Source organism: Sturnira hondurensis, unplaced genomic scaffold (genome assembly GCF_014824575.4).
Source record: "Sturnira hondurensis isolate 20B ecotype Veracruz unplaced genomic scaffold, ASM1482457v3 Scaffold0017436, whole genome shotgun sequence".
Lineage (NCBI taxonomy): Eukaryota > Metazoa > Chordata > Mammalia > Chiroptera > Phyllostomidae > Sturnira > Sturnira hondurensis.
This window is the reverse complement of record NW_028090067.1, coordinates 17,621,303-17,638,064: the sequence shown is the minus strand read 5'-3', so window position 1 is coordinate 17,638,064 and position 16,762 is coordinate 17,621,303.

The window sequence follows — 16,762 nt, the reverse complement described above, 5'->3', positions numbered from 1 at the left end:
ACCTCCTCGCACAACCAAGTTTAAGAACAACAAAGATTTAGAAATAAAAACACAACCAAAACAGACAGAAAATTGAACTGTACCAAAGTCCAACAACAATGAACCATTCATCCAGACCAATAAACCAGGCAGAAGAACTAGCAGTGAGACAGACCGAGCAACCCAGGGCCCCAGTGACAGGAATTAAAGCCTAAAAGCACCTCTCCTGGCACCTCAATACCCGAGAGAATAGTATGGGAAATGTAGAAGCTAAAGAACTTGTGACACACAAGTGAATCTTAGACATGAACTAAAGGGGGGGAGTGGGGGAGGGGTGTGCAGGGAGGAGGGGAATGAAGGGGGGAAATGGGACAACTGTAGTGGCATAATCAATAAAATATATATATATTTTAAATACATTTTATTGATTATACCACTACAGTTGTTCTATTCCCCCCTTCATTCTCCTCCACCCTGCACACCCCTCCCCCACCATTCTCCCCCCTTAGTTTATAACCACATGTCTCAAGTTCTTTAGATTCTATATTTTCCCCTACTATTCTTGCCCTCCCCCCTATCTATTTTCTACCTACCATCTATGCTATTTTCTGTACCTTCTCCCCCCTTCTCCTCCTCCCACTCCCCTGTTTCTAACCCTCTATGTGTTCTTCATTTCTATGGTTCCACTCCTGATCTAGCTGTCCTCGTAGTTTGCTTTTGTTTTAGGTGTGGTTGTTGATAACTGTGAGTTTGCTGTCCTTTCGCTGTTCATATTTTTCATCTTCTTTTTCTTATACAAGTCCCTTTAACATTTCATATAATAAGGGCTTGGTGATGATGAACTCCTTGAACTTGACCTTATCTGAGAAGCACTTTATCTGTCCTTCCATTCTCAATGAAAACTTTGCTGGATAGAGCAATCTTGGCTGTAGGTCTTTGGATTTCATGACTTGGAATACTTCTTTCCAGCCCCTTCTTGCCTGTAAGGTCTCTTTTGAGAAATCTGCTGACAGTCTGATGGGTACTCCTTTGTAGGTGACTGTCCCCTTATCTCTTGCTGCTTCTAGGATTCTCTCCTTCATTTTAGTCTTGGCTAATGTAATTATGATGTGCCTTGGTGTGTTCCTTCTTGGGTCCAACTTCTTTGGGACTCTCTGAGCTTCCTGGATTTCCTGGAAGTCTATTTCCTTTGCCAGACTGGGGAAGTTCTCCTTTATTATTTGTTCAAATAAGTTTTCCACTCGTGGCTGTTTCTTTCCCCCTTCTGGTACCCCTATAATCCGGATGTTGGAACGTTTAAAGATGTCCTGGAGGTTCCTAAGCCTCTCCTCATTTTTTTGAATTCTCATTTCTTCATTCCTTTCTGGTGGGATGTTTTGTTCTTCCTTCTGGTCCATTCCATTGATTTGAGTCCCAGTTTCCTTTCCATCACTATTGGTTTCCTGTGCATCTCCCTTCATTTCAATTAGTTTAGCCTTCATATGTTTCTCTAATTTGTGACTATAATCAACCGGTTCTGTGAGCATCCTGATCACCAGTGTTTTGAACTGTGCATCTGAGAGGTTCGCTATTTCTCGGTCGCTTAGATTTAGCGGCTCTGGGGCTTTGAGTTCTTCTTGAGCCACATTTTGGACTGTTCATGCCTGTTACCTATGAGGAGTGGAGCCCTAGGTGTTCACCAGGGCGGGGCAACTCAGTCGCTGGGTTGTGACGCTGTACGTGGGGGCGGGGTCAAAGGAAATCAATGGCGGTCCCCTCTGCCTCCTCTCGATGCTGGGGCCTGCGCAGTCCATCTCACTGCTCACTCCTTTGCTGGCTTATCTGTGTGTGTGAATGTGCAACCGCGGTCAGCCTGCCCCGCACCCTCACTGGGTCCGCACTGCTACCCCGGCTGCCTGCGTGCCTGGGTTGGGGGATCTTTCCTGCCCGACCCTGCTCCGCTGCTGGCTCCGCCCCTCTTACTGGTCCTGGTTGAATGGTTGTTGTCGGACTTCCGCATAGTTCAATTTTCTGTTCTTTGGCTGCGTCTTTGTTTACTAAACCTTTGTTGTATTCAAACTTGGTTGTGGGAGAAGACACAGTGTTTCCACCTACGCCTCCATCTTGGTGGAAGTTCTCTACAATATATTTTTTTAAAAAGATGAAACCGACAAGGCTTGAACAAGGATTGGTTGTGGGTGGTGATGGGAAGAGTTATGTAAAAGAATCAGATTTTGGGCAAAAAAGCTAAATTTAGGGGAGGGAGAAAAGAATGATATGAGTTTAGTTTGGACATGTTGGATTTGACTTTGGACCGTTGAGACTTGCAAGAAAAGAAGTCCAGTAAGTCCTTAGGTGGGGAGGACGAGAGTCTGAGCAGAGGCTAAACTGGCCAAGGAGACAGCGAACGAGCAGATGTAAAGGCAGGCAGAGCAGAGGCAGCATAGAACCCAGTATGAGGCGTGTCTAAGGAAGGTGTAGGCAACAATGTGACGTGCTTTCAAGAGGTCCAGTTAGAAGATCCCTGGCCCGTGTGGCTCAGTGGATTGAGTGCAGCCTGCGAACCAGAGTTGCCAGTTCGATTCCCAGTCAGGGCACATGCCTGGGTTGCTGGCCAGGTCCCCAGTAGGGGGTGCATGAGAGGTACTTGCACATCGATGTTTCTTTCCTTCTCTTTCTCCCTCCTTTTCCCTCTCTCTAAAAATAAATAAATAAAATCTTCTTTTTTTTAAAAGAAGGTAACTGAAGAAAGTCCATGAGACGTGGCTGTCTCTAGCTAATCGCCCAAGCAATTGAGGTAGAATGGTAGGATCAAAATCCAGATTCAGTGAGTTGGGGATGGCTGGGAAATGGAGGCACAGAGGAGACCTTGAGAACAGGCAGTTCCTCCCCACCAGTGCACTGGGAAGAGGGAAAGAAGGGAACGCCGTGGGATTGAGGAGTGGTTTTTTCTCCAAGGCTGGGAGCCTGTTTAAATGCCAAAGGAAAAGTTTAAAAGACAAGAGCTGATGATTTAGAAGGGTGAAGGGGAGGCATTTGGACTAGAATTGACTCACTGTCCTCCTCGAGTCATGGAGATGATAGGAACAGCGTTTGTTCTTCATAACAAGCACCTTTCACCATCCTGCAGTTTAGGTTAATGAGGTGACTGGTGGCCAAAAGCCCCTAGGTGACTTCAGGTTGTTGGGGGGAAGGGGCTGTTTGCCAGAGGAATCAGCCGTGTGACTAGAGGGTTGGAACTTTCCACTCCCCACTCCCACCTCTGGGGAGAAGAGAGGAACTGGGAAGCAGTTAATCACTGGGGGCCAGTGATTACCAATCATGCCTATGTCATGGAACCTCCATAAAAACCCAATGAAGGGGTTTAGAGTTTCCACATTGTTGAATGTATCCACATGCGGTGGGGGGAGGGGGGGCATGGCACAACCCACACCCTCTGGACACAGAGCTCCTGTGTGCTGTGGGCCCACCAGATAGGACCCTGTTACCCTCATCTGGTGGTTTGTCTGTATCCCTGGTAATAAACTGGCAATAACAAGTGAAGTGTTTCCCTGGGTCCTGTGAACTCTTACAGCGCAGTGTGGAATCTGAGGAGGGGGCCGTGGCAACTCCTGATTTGTAGCCAAATTGAACAGTGGGGGTAACCTGGGAATCCACTACTTGCAGCTGGTGTCTGAAGAGGTAGGCATCTGCCCTTCACCTGTGGGGTCTGTACTCACCCTGGGTACTTATGTTACTGTAGATAGTTAGCTAATTGTTAAGAAGGAAGGGAACAAAGGGAATTGGATATTGAGCTTAATAAATTGGGGAGCAGAAGTCCGCTTGCTTAGCCAAGAAACTATAACATTTACAGACTCATTCTCACATTCCAGGGGACTGCCACCAAGGAGAGTGAATTCTAGGAGTACAGGAAATATCTCCAGGAGCACTGTCCACCCTCAGGGACAAGATTGCTTTATCCCTCCCACGGGAGGGCCTGATTCCCACACCAACAGTTAGTGCGAAAATGGTTTAGATTACGGGGCACCCAGTTGGTGTCTGCAGCAAACTGGAGAACCGCTTGCTGAGGGCAACCCGCACCTTTGGTGTCAGAGGTGTTTTCTGTGTTGTAGGTAAAACCCCCCTTACCCGGCAACCTGCCTCTGGCTTGCACCTGCTGTTCCCACACATGACCACCTGGTAAATTTCTACTCCATCTTCAAGGCTCTTAGAAAATATAAGCCCTTCCCAGAAATTTCTCTTGATGCCTACATCCGCAGTCATTTTTGATAGTTTAAAAACATAGTTATGGCCCTGGCTGGTGTGGCTCAGTGGATTGAGTGTCAGCCTGTGAACCGAGGGGTTGCTGGTTCAATTCCTGCTCAGGGCACATGCCTGGGTTGTGACCTGGGTCCCCAGTGGGGAGCGCACAAGAGGCAGCCACACATGGATGTTTCCCTCCCTTCCCCTCTCTCTAAAATAAATGAAGTTTTAAAAAAACCCCATGGGCATTGTTTTCCGTGTCTTCCCCGAGGGCAGGAACTAACTGGCAGTCAGCTCTGGTTCTCTTCACAGGCCAGGGAAGCCGCTCAGCAAATGTGTGGTGTCAAATTGGTTGAAGAGTGAGACACAGGTGAGTGCACACTTTGGTAGATGAGGTAACTGGGGCAGTCCCAAGGTCCCCAAGTGACTTAGAGGGGAGCTGGGACTGCAGTTTAGGGCTTCCAGACCCTCCCACCCCTTTCCACGCCTGACTCCCCAAACAGTGCACTATGGTGGGTCCTCCTTCCAAAAGTTCTCAGGTTTTCATTTTCAAGGTATCAGGAAGACACTGGGCTCAGCAGGGCACTTGGGAAGAATAAGCATTAAGTTGGCACCTCCTGTTTGCAGGGCCACGTGTAAGCTCCCAGTGCCCTGCAAAGGTACTGCAGTGGACCAGCCCCCTCTCCTCTAAGGACAGTGTGCCTGGGAGGCAAGCTGGGAAGTGGACTCTGTTTCCCGAGGATGAGCCTGTGGGTCACACTGGTTTGCACTTGATCCAAGATGGCTTCTGCCAGAGGAGCAAAGATACCACAGCTACTGACCTGAAAACTGTTTAAGCAGCCTGAGTAAGCTCACAGGGGCCCAGGCCGGTGGGCTGCCTGGGGAGACAAGGGCCCTGAGGCGTCAGAACATGCACACATGGCCGGAACATCAGATTACTCCTTGCCGTCCCACAGTGAACTTCCCAGACCCCAGACCTCGGGAGGGAGGATGGACAGCCGTGCAGCTCCTCGGCCTCCTTCCGGGACCCTTGAGGGGCTGGGGAGGAGGGAGGCCCACCCCTTGTCAGAAGGTCTGCAGCAGGCTTTCTGTGCCCCTGGGGCTCCCCCATGGAGCCCACGGACTCCATCAGTCCTTCATGGGGCCTCACAGCCAGCGGCTGCAGCAACTCTGGTTGGTAGAGACCAGCTAGGAGAGATGACATCAAGTACATTGAAGAATATTCTGAAGGGAGAATAGCTCGTTTGCTCACCATCTCATCATCCTCATCCTCACCTTCCTTTTTGGCCTCCTCCATTGTCTCCAGGAACCCAGGCAGGTCTTTTGGCTTGGTTGCAAAATGAGCCTACGGAGAGCACGTTGGACCCAGCTCTTGGCCTTTCTGGATTTCTCTTGGTCCCAAGCACTTGGCCACGTGACTGTGGCCACATGACATTGTTGGCTGGTTACACTCTCCCTTCGAGATGTTAGCTAACACGCCTGTTCCCAGTTGGGGCTGCTACAAACAGTGATTCATGACTTCACACACCACTGACTGAGTGAGAGGAGCGCAATGCAATGCATGGGGGAAGCGACTCGCTGTCCCCTCCTCTATCCCCTCGTTTAGCAAAGAAACAAATCAGAAGGGGGGAGAGAGAGCCAATGGGATGAAGGCTGTGTGAGCTGGGATGGCGGGTGTGTGGGCCCTCTCGGTGCTCTTCTCTCCTGTTACGCATCTATTTGACATTTTTCATCATAAAAAATTAAAAACAAACAGAGACACAGTCCCTGCCTTGAGGGAGCCCACAGCCCAAGGGGTCACACGCACGAGAGGCCAGGCCCTGGCAGAGCAGTGTGACGAGTGCTGGTATGAGGCTGAATGTATAAAGTAATGTGCATAAAATTACCAAAGAAACCGGTTCTATTGAAGCACACTTATCAAAATGCATATTTATTTTTTATTTTTATTTAACTCTTGTTCAAGTACAGTTTTCTTGCTTGTATTCCCAGCCCTGCCCCCCCAGTGCTCCCCACCTCCCTCCCATCTCTGCCCCCCACCCCAGTTATTGTCCATGTGTCCTCTATACTTGTTCATGAGGGTCCTTCCCCTTTTCCCCTATGATTCTCTCTACTCTCCCCTCTAGACCCTGTCAGCACGTTCTGTATTTGAGTGTCATTGGTCATATTTTGCTTGCTTGTTTGTTTTGTTGTTTAGATTCCTGTTAAAGGTGATCTCATATGGTATTTGTCTTTCACTGCCTGGCTTATTTCGCTCAGCATAATGCTTTCCAGTTCCATCCATGATGTTGCAAAGGGTAGTAGTTCCTTCTTCCTTTCTGCAGCATAGAATTCCATTGTGTAAATGTACCATAGTTTTTTGATCCAGTCATCGACCGATGGGCATTTAGGTTGCTTCCAACTCTTGGCTATTGTAAATTGTGCTGCTATGAACATCGGGGTGCATAGGTTCTTTTGGATTGGCGTTTCAGGGTTCTTAGGATATACCTAATAGTGGAATTGCTGGGTCAAAAGGCACGTCCATTTTTAGTTTTCTTAGAAAATTCCATACTGCTTTCCATAGTGGTTGTACCAGTCTGCAATCCTACCAACAGTGAACTAGAGTCCCCTTTTCCCCACAACCTCTCCAACACCTGTTGTTTGTTTCTTTGTTCATAGTAGCCATTCTGACTGGTGTTAAGTGGTATCTCATTGTGGTTTTGATTTGCATCTCTCTGATAGCTAGTGATATCGAGCATCTTTTCATGTATCTCTGGATCCTCTGTATGTCCTCCTTGGTGAAATGTCTGTTCAAGTCCTCGAAATGCATATTTAAATTGGGCTACAGTGGTCCAAAGAGGGAGCAGAGCAGCCCCACCCCTGGAGGCTGGAGCACCCAGCCCCACCCAGACACAGTCAGTTGAACCCCACAACGACCCCAGGTCTGCAGTTGTCATTTCGAAGCTGCCTCATTTTGGAATAGTGTGTTACACAGCCCAGGCCGACTGCTACAGTGAGGGAGGGGGTCTGCCAGCAGAAGGCTTCGCCCAAGCTTGTGGTTAAATGCAGAGCGGATGCGTATGAAAAGATGCTCCACACCCTGTGTCCATAGGGAATTCCCAATTTAACAAGACAGCACCACCACACCCCTGTCACAGTGGCTAAAATCCCAAACACTGACACTGTCAGGTGCTGGCGAGGATGTGGAGCCATGTGGAGTGGCAGGGATTTCCCTTCGTTGCTGGTGGGAACACCGGAGGGTGCAGCCAGTTTGGAAGACAGTTTGCTGGTTTCTTAAAAAACTAAACATAGTCTGACCATCTGACACACCACTGGGCTCCTTAGCATTTATCTGAATGAGCTGAAAGTTACATCCACGCGAAAACATGCACAGAGATGTGCATAGCATCTGTGCTTATTGCTGCTGAGACCGAAGCCGCCAAGATGTCCTTCGGCAGGCGAGTGGACGAACGGCTGTGGCACAGCTAGACCTTGGAACATTGTCAGAGATAAGAAGAAACGAGTGAGCAAGCCGTGCGAAGACATAGAGGAACCCTAGATGCATATTGCTTAGCAAAAGAAAACAACCTGAAAAGGCTAAATGCCGGTTGACTTCAACAGTATGACCTTCCTGAAACGGTGGAACTAGGGACGGTGAGAAATCCGTGGCTCCAGGGGTCCGGGGAGACAGGGCAGGTGACAAGGAGGTGGAGTGCAGGGCATTTTCAGGGCAGTGGAAGCACGTTGTGTGATACTGTGACATTGGGTACGTGACATGCATTTGTCAAAGCCCAGGGGACTGGAAACGTAAAGAGTGAACCTTGGTGTGAATTCTGGACTTTGGTTAATAATAATAATGTATCGTTATTGGTTTATCAATGGGAATGAATGTATGCCACTAATAATGCAGCCTGTTAATAAACAGGGTAAGCTCTCGGGGCAGGGAGACAGGAATTAATGGGAACTATTTGTTTTTCCTGCTCAATTTTTATGCAAACCTAAAACAGGTCTAAAAAATGAAGTCTGTTTTGGAACAAACAAACAAAAAAAGGGCTATAGTTGCAGATGAGTTTCTTTTTCACGCATTTAATAGCAAGGTCTCGGTAGTGGGGCCCGTAGGACAGAACTGTGAAGTGGTGACCAGGGCTCCAGGTCTCCGCCACGCCCCAGGCACTGCTCTTCCTACAGGGGGTGTTGCCTGCGTTCGGTGAGTGAAGGCAGTGCTACATTCCATGTAGCGGTCCCTGGAAAGAGCTGTAATGTTTTTGTTCCCCATCCAGGTTCACAGATCCTTGTTATCCAGTAACCTTCCTTCCACCTTAGGATATACTCTTACCAATACTTAAAAAAAAGATTTGATTTATTTTTAGAGAGAGGAGAAGGGAAGGAGAAAGAGAGGGAGAGAAACATCAATGTGTGGTTGCCTCTCAAGTGCCCCCTACTGGGGACCTGCCCTGAAACCCAGGCATGTGCCCTAGATTGGGATTTGAACCAGTGACCCTTTGATTTGCAGGCTGGCACGCAACCCACTGAGCCACACCAGCCAGGGCTATTAAAGATGCTTTTATCAGGTCATAGAGTACGCACATTTTTAAGAGTTTTGTTAGCAGTTGGCAAGTTGTCGTCCAGTTTGAAGTTGCAATTTCTGCTCACCCAGTGTCTGAATCGGTGTGCTTTCTACCTCCCACCTGTACCAGGAGTCCACAAATTCTCCATCTCCTGGGCCACTCTGCTCATTCTTTAATCTGACACGAACACAGCTTGTGTGTCAGCCTATGAGACCAAGCCTTCATCAAGCGACTTCCAAGCAATGTTGCCTGTTCCTTGTTCTGACCAGGCTGCCGCTCGTCATTCCAGCTACCTCCCTCCCTCTGGAGAACTGCCCTGCTCCCCAGAAATGAGTCACATCCTGCCATCTGGTGACATCTCCAGGCTTCAGCTCCCAGGATGGCGTCTCTGAGCTCCACACCCTCCCCGAATTCCCTGAAACACAACTACCACCAGCCCGGGAAAGCAGTACACAGGTTTGGGCAGAACAGAGGGTAGATTTAGACTGGAGGGCGCTGCTACCACCCCGAGTCTGAGTCCACAGTCTGAGATTCTCCACTGGGCCGCACTGGCGGCTCACTTCCCAGTCCCCCTTAGCCTCAGAGCAGGGATTGGCTGGCCTTCCCCAGTGAGAATGCCCTTGACTGGGTCCCTATCGCCCAGAGTGCAGACCTCCATAGCCCCTCCCTGCCCAGGGCAGGAGGAACCTTGCCCTTCCTTGGGGGAACCCCGCCCCCTTCCTGGAGCCTGTTCAGGCCAGATCATCACACAGGCATGGCTGTGTGTCCCAAGGTCAGGCTGGCTCCACCGCCTGCAGCCCAATGGCCCACGCCAGTGGCTCTTTGTTAAACCTGGGCAGCCTCCCTCCAGTGGCCTGCCTCCTTCAGCCACCCCCGTTTGCACATGGTGGAACCAACACACACACACACACACACGCACACACGCACACGTGCACATGAGCACTCAATTTCCCTGCGTAGAGCGGTCCAAAGTCCAGATGAGAGGAAGAAAGTTCTTTAACTCACAGACCCCATTTATATAACTGAATGGAACACGCAACATCTCAGTCCAGAGCAGCCGGCTTTGGGCTTCCCCCAGAGCAACCGGAGGCTCTTCCTTCACAGCTGCCTGGCCAACAGCAGTGGTCCTTCCAGAACAATCTAGAAGGAAGGGAAGGTCTTCTCCCCAGAGTCTCTTTTCTTTTTAAAAAAAATGTTTAAAAGATTTTATTTATCTTTAGAGGGGGAGGAAAGGGAGAGAAATAACAATGTATGGTTGCCTCTCATGCACCCCCCACTGGGAACTGGCCTGCAACCCAGGCATGTGCCCTGACTGGGAATCGAACCGTGGTTGTTTGGTTTACAGGCCCATGCTCAATCCACTGAGCTACACCAGCCAGGGCAGCAGTTTTAAGATACGTTCTCCCATGGCTTCCCTGACACTGCCATTTTATTAAAATGAATGTCTGATAATTTGGCCAATGAAAAATGGTACCTCAGTTTGATTTTTGGTATTTTTAGGGCTACTAGGAAAATTGAACTTTCTTCCTCTGCAAATTGTCTGTTTAGGTTGGGAACCTCTCTTTCTGTCTGCTCACACGTGGGAAATATTTTTACCAGTTTTTCCACTTTCTTTTAACTTTTTTCATGTATTTTTGACATGCTACACATTTCTGTTTTTATGCAGACAAATTTCTCAGTATTTCCCACCATGGTCTCTGTTTTCTGTGTTAAGCAGAGAAAGACCTTTCTGACCCCAGATTCGTGTAAACATTCACTAGTGGGTGTGTTTACTCCATGTGGCGTTCTAATGCGCTGCAAGGGACCCAACTCCACTGTTTCCATACACAGGGCCAGTTTCGTATTAACGTCTTTTATTGAATAATCCCTTCTTTCCTCCATGTGTTGAAATGCTACCTTTATTAGTTTTGTAAATCGTACACACCAGTTCCTTTGTTTTTTAAATCCCTAGCTCCCAGGGACGCTCTGATGATTAGATGAGGTAGTATTCTCAAAGCCTTTAGCACGGGGACACAGAATCCGCTCCAGACAATGTCGGTTCTCTTCCCTTCTCTTTCTCTCTTCCAGACCCATTTGCTGCCCCTCTGCCGTTATGCTTCTACCATTTGATCTGATCTCAGGATTCTGGGAACAGATCCAGATACACAGAAGGTGCTTACTAAGGCCTCACCGTTGGGTCCCCAAACTGCTGTTGGGCCTGTTAGCACTTCAGCCAATGTGACCTTGCTGAATGAGCCTGCCCCCACAATAAGGTGGTAATTACTCTGTTGGGGAAGTGGGGGAGGAGGTCAGGGAAGACTTCACAGGGGAGGTGACCTTGAAGCTGGGTCTAAGGACGGGGAGGAATTGGACAGGCAGAAAAGGGAGAGAGGGTATCCTAAGCCAAGGGAAGAGCTTGATCACAGTGCGCATGTCCAGTGGGAATGGCGGTGGGGGAAGAGTAGTGTGGGCAATGGTGGAAGTTGAGTGTGGCCGGATGCTGGGGATAACACATCAGGGAGCGTGCGAGTGCCCAGGAAGGGGCAGAGATTCAGTGAAGTGGGAGAGTCATGCGGTCATACTTACTAGTTTTAGGAAGATCACCCAGAGCTGGGAAGCAGGCAGAGAGCCCAGTAATGGGAGGTTGTTGAGATACCCAGATACAGTGGGTGGTGGCCGCGCCTAGGGCTGTGGCCATGAGGATATGAGGATGCAAGCAAGTGGGCAGTTTTCAGAAATACCCAGGTAGGTAAAGAGAAAGACTGGCAGAGAAGAGAGAAGAGGGCAGTGGGTGGGAAGTGGGAGAGAGAGGAGCCGAGGGTGACTTCAGGTGCATGGCTCGGGCAGCCAGGGGGATGGTGGCCAAGTTACCAAGGAAGGAGCACTGGAGGAGGGGCGCTGGCATGCGCCTGGGCTGGGAGGTCTTGGGGATCAACAGAGTGGGGTGCAGATAGAGAGGACTCTGAAAAATTCAGATCTGAAAACTCGGTGTATTATTGTATGTATTCTAGACATCTGTTATGGAGGGGCAGAACTGAGGCAGTGGCTGAAGCCACGGCGGGAAGTGGATGGTTTGAAAAATATTTAGGAACCTGAGTCAACAAGATCTGGAGGATGCTTGAATATTTTTTAAAGATTTTATTTACTTATTTTTAGAGAGAGGGGAAGGGAAGGAGAAAGAAAGGGAGAGAAACGTCAATGTGTGGTTGCCTCTCGTGTATCCCCTACTGGCGACCTGGCCTACAACCCAGGCTTGTGCCCTGACTGGGAATCGAACCAGCGACCCTTTGGTTCACAGGCCAGCACTCAATCCACTGAGTCACACAGGCCAGGGTTAATTTGTAATAAAATTGTTTTATTTTCTTGATTCTATAGAAGGGGGAGGGAAGGAGGTAAACACTGACATGAGGAAGAAACATCAATCCGTTGCCCCTTGCAGGTGCTCTGACTGGGGATTGAACCCACAACCTAGACACATACCCTGATCGGGAATCAAACCACTTACTTTTCGGTTTGTAGGACAACCACTGCCCAACCAACTGAGCCACACCATGGCTGCTGGTGTCAAGGATGGACTGCAGGGGCCAGGGTGGGAGCCGGATGTCACTGGAGCAGCTGCTACAGCGGTCCAGGAGAACGGTGGCAGTGGCCTGGTCTAGACTAGCCACAGTGTCTCCAAGGATTTTGTCCTGAGCACTTGGAAGGTGAAGTTGCCATTTGCTGAGATGAGGAGGCTGGCAGGAGCAGTTTGGGGGAGGGAGGTGAGGGGTTCAGCTTTGTACGTGTTAAATCAGAGTCGACAACTAGATATCTCAGTGTGAAGGCAGTTGGATGCGCAAGTGACCCCAGCTGGGACACGTGGCTGGGACGGGTCAGCACACGGTGAATATTTAAAGCCGTGAGGCCAGATGGACTCAGCAAGGTTAGGCCTGGGCGCCTGCCCGGCTGTCAGGGAGGGCGTCGCCATGGCCACCGCCCAGCGGATGTCACTTTTGACAAGCCTGCAGACTTTTGAAAAAGCTTGAGACGAAGGACGTTGAGTCTTGTCAGAGCCGTCTCAAATATTTGAAGTAGTGTTTTTAGGACATCTAAGAGGGACAGGCTTGGGGAGACATGGAGATGGGTGAGCACCGAGGAGGGTGGATAGGTAGCCAGAGCTGAAGTCTTTGTTGATCCCCACACATGCGGGGCCAGGGAGCGTTTGCACAAAGCCGGCTTTAAGGATATATGCGTTGCCGGGAGTGTATAAAGATAATTTGATAACAGCAGAGTGGCTAAGAGTGTGAGCTTTGAAGGCAGAGGCCCTATGGGTCTTCAGGCACTGCCCAGGGTGACCCTGGCTGTGCCGCGCCTCTCCGGCCCTACCCCTCATCTGTACAGAGGGATCAGCTCAGTGCCTCTATCGCAGGCTTTGAGAGAAGTAAAATACAGTAGAAAATGCTAGCAAAGTGCTCAGTGGAGCTCTGGCCCTGGAAGAAAAACCACCAAATCTGACACCAAATGTGCAGGGTTGTTTCCCACACCAGCCAATTCTCTGATCCCCGCTGGGTGTCCTCTGGTTCAGTCCTCTTCCAGCACTGTCTGCCTGGAGTCAGGGCCACGTCGCACAGGGAAGGGCTCAGGCCCACCAGAGCGTCCTCACTTCAGAGGCTAATCCCGAGTCCTTAGTGACCTGTAGATCAGGGGTTCCCATGCCCCCTTCCCAGGCTCCATGATTTGCTAGAATGGGTCACAGAACTTAGGCAAGTGCTTCCCTTACTAGTACCTGTTTATATTTAAAGGATTTGGCTCAGGAACAGCCAGATGGAAGAAATGCATCGGGCAAGGTCTGCGGAGCTTCCCTGCCATCTCTGGGTGCACCACCCTCCCAGCACCTCAATGTGTTCACCCTGGCAGCTCCGTGAGCCCCTGTGGTTAGGATTGTGTAGAGACTTCATTACACAGGCATCACTGATCGAACCTCTGGCCACTGGTGCTTGAACTCAATCGCCAGCCCCCCTCTCCTCTCCAGAGGCCAGGGTGCAGGGCTGATGTTCAGACTCTCGTGGAATCACAAGGCTGGTTCTCTTGGCAACCACCCCTCCTCCCTCCCATTTTTAGGGCCTCTCCAAAAGCACCTCACGAAAATGCACACAGGTGTAGTTGAAAGGGCCTGGTTCCAAATGACAGAAGATGCTCCTCTTAACCCCCAGCATGTAGGCATTTCAAAGATTTAAGAGTTCTGTGCCAGGAAGTGAGACAGGATGAAGACCAAATGTGTATTTCTTATTATAGCACAATATTATAGGCCCACAACCAGGTGTAGTTGTCTATTGACAAGGACACTAAAAGCAGAAGAAAAGAAAGACTCACAGTAGGATAAAGGGAAGCAGAGAGGGGACTGGAATCCGTGGTGTTCTCGGTCAGGTTGAACTCAGGGGTGTGTGACCTGCGCAGCTGCACAGGGCGCTGCTCTCAGAATAGACTCAGTTCAGGGTCTAAATCTTTCTACCTTTGCCATCTTGAAATTCTTAATATTTCGTCTTTGAACTTGTATTTTGTAAGAGAAGTCCAATTCAGCAATGAAGCATGTGTGTGAGCAGAGAAGATACACCAGGTGGCAGCAAGCAGGCTCCTGCCAGCGAGCACGGCGGAGCAGTGGGTTCCACGGGTGCTGAGCAGTTGGCCTGGCCACCTGGCGTGCACCCACATGGCCAGGCAGTCTGGGACACTGTGGGGCTGCCAGGGGGCAGCCGGGCCAGGATCTGTGCCCAGACTGGCAGCAGCAGAAGATGGGCTGCGGTCCACCAAGGCCGAGGTGAGCTGGTGGTGCGGCAGCTACACAAATGTAAGTGCTGCAGCCCAGGTCTGGGGCAGGGACTGCCAGCATTCACGCAGTGAACCGTGAGCACATTATTTACAAACCAGGGCGTCCAGTCGGAGCTTGAATAACGGCCGAGCTTTGGGGTGGCTTTGGGTCCAGAGCTCTGTAATAAAGTGACCATCGCAACAAGGCGAGTCATCATCTTTTTGCTGGGGGAGGGCCTTGCCTCCAGTTTGTAAAAAATCACATCTGGGAAGCTCACTAAAGCAAAGTGAGGTATGCTTATATGTCAGCTGAAACGAAGTTGGCAAAAGTACACATTTGGATGACCAAATAAATGAATTTGCAAGAAAATCTAATGATCAAGTAGGTATCATATTAATAGCCCTGACTCGTGTGGCTCAATGGGTTGGGTGTCATCCTGTGAACCAAAAGGTCACTGGTTTGATTCCCGGTCGGGGCACATGCCGGGTTGCAGGCCAGGCCCCCAGGGCATGGAAGAGCCAACCAATCCATGTCTCTCTTGCACTTCGATGCTTTTCTCCCTCCCTCCCTCCTTTCTGCTCTCTCTAAAAATGGATCAATAAAATCTTTAAAATAAGATATCATATTAATAAATTATATAAACAAAATTATGACAAAATATATTGTTGCCATTTTAGGTTTTTATATTACTCATGTGCCACTATTAATTAACCTCATTACATTTTATAAGTAATAAAATATTTTGAAGGAAAAACCTTTATGTTTTAGCGCCTATAACTTCACTAGTTGTCACTGCTTTCTGAACAACAGGCCATGCCTTTTCCTTTTGAGCCAGGCCTGCAAATTCTGTAGGGTCTCCAATTCTGAAAACCTGTACTTCTTTGAAAGGATTTTTGTATTTCCCCAAATTTTCCCGATTCTGTCAAAGGCCTTTCCGGTTTTCACTGACTTCCCTCCAGCCCAATGAATGATAAAACCACGTTATAACTTTTAAAAAGCCGCATCTGCGTGCGGGTGGCTGATCTGCCCAGAAGGCTGCCACTCTACGCTGGGATGCCCTAGTCCTTTTCTGAGACTCTGGCCTGTGCCCCACCCACCCCACCCCCACCGGTGGCCCATTCCAGTCCTTCAGATGTTGAGGTCCATTGTGAAGTCCTTTTTGGAGGTAAAGAGTGGAGGAAATGATGAGGAAGACAGAAAGTGCAAATGGAGGACCGATGTGAGTGTTAGTGATCACTGATGAGTGTTACAAAGAATTCCACTAATAATCTCCTTGAAGACTGCGGGGAAGGGCAGTTACAGGCGAGGCCGGGGCCCAGCGGGGTGGGGGGCCTGACCGGGTGTTGGATCCTAGCCCTGCTGTGTCCCAGGGGTCTACATCCTCAAGTGAGCAGCAGAGGCGGGCCTTCCAAGGGTGGCAGGACTCTTGATCGTCAGCAGTTGCAGTCCTTAGTCCACCTTAAAGCAAAGGGGGCGAGCCTGATGAGGCTAGAACCTGCCACTCACCCCTTTCTCTCCAACCCTCACCTCTTCCAGAGTCTCTTCCCAGCTCCCCAATTGACCAATCCTTGCGCCCCATCGTGGAGAGGAGCAATTTGATTGGCTTAATCAACCTCAACCTATGACGAGGCAGCCTGTGGCTCTGGTGTTCATCTCTGTCCAATCAGAGGCCTGGGGGCCCTTCCCTTGCAGGGTTGAAGGTGGGACTTGGCACATGAACAGGCACACGGACACTCCCAGCACCATGACTGACAGGCCCGCTGAGAGGCCAGAGCTCACCTGCTTCCCCCACACCTGCTACGTGGGAGTTCTCACACCTACCTCACTCTCCTTTACTCAGCCCATCACGGGCATTTCCTCAACTCTATCTTGGCTTCCCCTCTTCCCATCGCCATGGTGAGCTTTGTTTGAGTAATGGGCAGCAACATCTTGACTGCCATCTGACCACAGGTGTGGTCTTTCAAAAGCTCACACCCGGATGGTGGTTCACCCTTCTCCCTTCTGTGGGTGCCACATCACCGAGTACGAACCAAACCTCTTTCGGAGGCCTCAAGGCCCTGGCGGTGGGACCCGAATGCCCTCTGACCTATCCCTCATCTCCTGTCGCTGAGCCTTCCCTGGGGCCAGGGACCTCGTGTTTGCTTTTGTCTCCGGTACACTGACCTCCTTGCCAGTGAAGCCCTGCTGGTCCTGGAGAGCTCAGGTGCCGGGTCGCCTGCCCAGAGGGGCTGCATCCGTGCCCAGGTCTGCA